A 3,492-nucleotide genomic window follows, 5' to 3' on the forward strand; every position below is an offset into this window, starting at 1 on the left:
GGGGATCTGAACCCTTGACCTTGGTGTTATCAATACTGCACCCTAACCAACTGAGCTAACCAACCAGCCCACAGCAAGTTCTTTTTGAGTGATCAGGGATGACCTCCTAGAATAGGAGAGATTTAAGTAGAGAAATGAATGGGAGAAGGACACAACCAGGTGCAGATTGGAGAAGAGCACATTCTAGGTGGAAGACACAGCAAGTACAAGGACCCGAGGCTGCAGCAGGATCCTGCAATCAGTCGTATCCACTGCCATCATGTTTCTGTGATGCCATATCTATGATGCCATACACAGGTCATAATTTATTAAGGGCTCAGTGACCACTCTCTCCATCAATACACAGCATTTACTCCCGTCCCCACCCCACCCAAACTCAGCATCGTGTATTTCCCTCAGGAACATCTGGTTGTTGGGAAGATTTTAATCACTGAGGGAAAAAAGGGGGAAAAATCTTTTGTCTTGGAGTAAAAATGGAATACAAGAGAAGTCATCTTAAAACAGAGGGAGAGAGTAAATAGGAAAAATTTTAAAAGGCCCAGCAATAGTATAGCCTAGGAAACAGAGTTACCCTGGGTCTTTGAGTAGAAGGCAGAGTAACCAGTGTTTTCATGTTCTGTTTTCAGTCTGGTCTTAATAACTTGCAGATGTGTCTGTGCAGCCCCATTCAGCAAACTTGTGTCCTCACATCAATCTGGCCAGATGCTAACAAGGGAATGATAAACTGTGACACAGCCAACCCCATCCAGTTAGTCCACATTACCTGGAAAGAAGCTGTTATGCTCCTTTGGTTTCCTTGGAAATGCTTGGTTTGTTTATACCACCTGCCCTGGCTCTTGAGAAATGCCCATTCATGGTAGAGATTCAACAGAGAGACAATGCCTTCATTTTCAAACAGAAAGTTTACGGAATACAAAGTGAGCCTGCAAGATGGATATGCATTCTCCAAAGGCTTGTCTGGTCAGACGAGAAGGTAAACCAGAGCAATGGCAGGAACACAAAGGAGGCTGAAAGAGAGGGACAAACATATCGGATCATAACAGATCCCACAGTCAAGATCCTGCAAACACAGAGGAGATTTCCTGACTCGGGGTTATGTTCTTGGGCCTCAAAAGTGAGAAAAAAAAAACAATTAAAGATACTGTGTTTATTTATATACTTTGTTGGCATTATAAACTGTGACATGTACATTTCTCAGAGCATAAAGAATAGCCTGTGTCAGCACAGGAGCACACACCTATGGTTTACTCTAAGACTTTCATGTTAGGGGACCCCAAAAGCCCCTGTATCCTTTTGAATCTGTAGGTTTATTTGGAGTTAAACATGCCTGAGTTTGAGCCAGAGCTCCCTCCAACATGAGTAACTTTTAAACCTCAGTTTTCTTGTCTATACAATGTGAGGAATATTAGTAAGTACTTCATAGGGTTATTGTGGGGTAAGATGGGAGATGCCTGTTCAGTGACGAACTGAGCACCCAACCTGTAGTAGGTGCTCAACAAACAGGAGCAATGATAATGTATCGTATAAACTGTAGGTAAAAAACAGAGCACAAATGCTATAGAAAGCTCTTCTCTCATGGGGTTTTTAAAGTGTATTTATGTATGTCTAGACCTAGAAGAAAGTCTAGCTGGGGTTAAAGGTACAGAACAAGTAAACCTCCCAAGCCCATCAGGGACTTAGCCAATCTAACCCATTTTTCATGAGTCTTGCCTCACTTTGAATTAACAAAAGCAGCACTGTTCTCTTCAATTCCAGAAACAATCTTTAGCCTTTTGCCTTCCTCTCAAATCTCACCACTCTCTTCAATATGGAATACTGAAAAGGCCAGGCTAGATCAGGTCCCTGCTAATCAATATCTTGTCCTTTCTCCCAGCTCTGCAGCCAAAGCCCAGCCTCTGTACTCAGGAGGATGCAGGGTGGGGAGAAGAGGACTAATGTCCGTGGACCCTTTGAGGCTCAGAGAGAGACATGACATACTCAAGAGCACCGAGTCTGTGGTTTTCCTTTACTTCAAGCTGTTCCCAAGAAAGAAGTGGCACCAGTGGGAACAGAGGCCAAGGAATTTCCTCTGAGATATCAAGGCACAAGCTTGAGTTCAAGAACTCAAGGGACAGTGAATGGAAATTGGAAAGCCCAGAGTTTCCATTAGCTCCTGTGTGTTCTATAAGTCCTTTACCCTCTCTGATCTTTAAATTACACATATGAAAAGGTAGAATAACTAGAAAAAATGATCTCCCAGTCCTGAAATTCAATGATTCTATGGCATCAGCTTCCATATCCAAGAAATGATGGATTCCACTACAGGTGAGAGTAAAAGCTAACATTTTAAAGAAGCTGCTTAGAGTTTCCCATTTGGTATTTTACTTAGTTCTCACAACTGCCCTTGGAGGTTTGCATTATTATGCTCCAAACTCCTACCCCAGACTATGGGACTCTCCTGATCTGGCTCCTCCTCTCTATTTGTCCTAATCTTGTACCTCCCTTTACATAGCTCCAGCTGCATACATTTCAGTCTCAGACTGGCCTGGGCCTTTCCTCTTGCTGTTCCCCTTCCTGGAAGGCATTTCTTTCTGATATATAAACAGCTGGCTCTTTCTAATCTTTCCATGGTCAGATAGAATGGCACCTCCTTAGAGAGAATTTCCTTGGTTTTAAATCTTTTTTAGCACATATCACTATCTAAAATTATCTTTCTTATTTATTTTTGTGTTTTCAGGTATATTATTTGTGTTCTCTCAATAGATTCTAAGCCCCATGAATACAAGGACCCTTTTTAAATACAAACACATGGGAGGTTTTCAATGAAGTCTTGTTGAATTTTGAATGAGTGAATGAATACCCACTTTGCAGATGAGTAAACGAAGACTCAGAGGGTGATGGAACTTGCCAACAGTCACTAATCAGGAAGTGTGGCAGAACTGGCTTAAATCTAGGGCTGCCTGACCTCCAGCTCAAGAATATTACCACTTGGCAACACTGCCTTTCAGACCCAGGAACAGGTGATGCTTCCTGGTGGTGAGATTCTAAACCAGCGGGGTTTCCCATCCAGAGACATGATCTAAGTGCCAATGTCTGAATGTCTGTGAGCATTTCAAGTCATTTCAAGAAAAGGCAGCGCCATTAAAGCCTGCTATTTCCCAGCCCATCACTACCATCCCCACCTATTAAAATAATGGTATGAAAAATAAACAGCCTTTATGTACAATTTTATACAACGCGTGTATTGTTTGTTTCTCTTACCGTTACCATGGCAGTAACGTTCTCAGGATAACGTCAGGTTTCTACATGATGGAAGGAAATGGAATAAAATTGCTTGGGCGGAAATTGCCAAACAAAGCCTTTTCCTTCTCCAGATGCCCCACGCCCTGGCTCTCAACAGCAAACTGAAGTCTTATGCACAGAATAAAACTTTACCTATAGCCCCTCAACCTACAGCCTCCCATGGTTCCCCAGGGCCCATGATATGAAGGTTACAGGTCTGAGCATGGCTGT

At 42.7% G+C, this 3,492-nt stretch overlaps 1 long non-coding RNA gene across 1 annotated transcript; it reads left to right on the forward strand.

The window, feature by feature from the left end:
- Positions 1-1,892: 1,892 nt before the first annotated feature.
- LOC103593391 lies at positions 1,893-3,210 on the forward strand. Its single transcript, XR_550748.1, has 2 exons — positions 1,893-2,304; positions 2,717-3,210. It is a non-coding gene; the product is annotated as an uncharacterized LOC103593391 (long non-coding RNA).
- The last annotated feature ends 282 nt before the right edge of the window (positions 3,211-3,492 follow it).

This window comes from Galeopterus variegatus, unplaced genomic scaffold (assembly GCF_000696425.1).
Source record: "Galeopterus variegatus unplaced genomic scaffold, G_variegatus-3.0.2 Scaffold1337, whole genome shotgun sequence".
Lineage (NCBI taxonomy): Eukaryota > Metazoa > Chordata > Mammalia > Dermoptera > Cynocephalidae > Galeopterus > Galeopterus variegatus.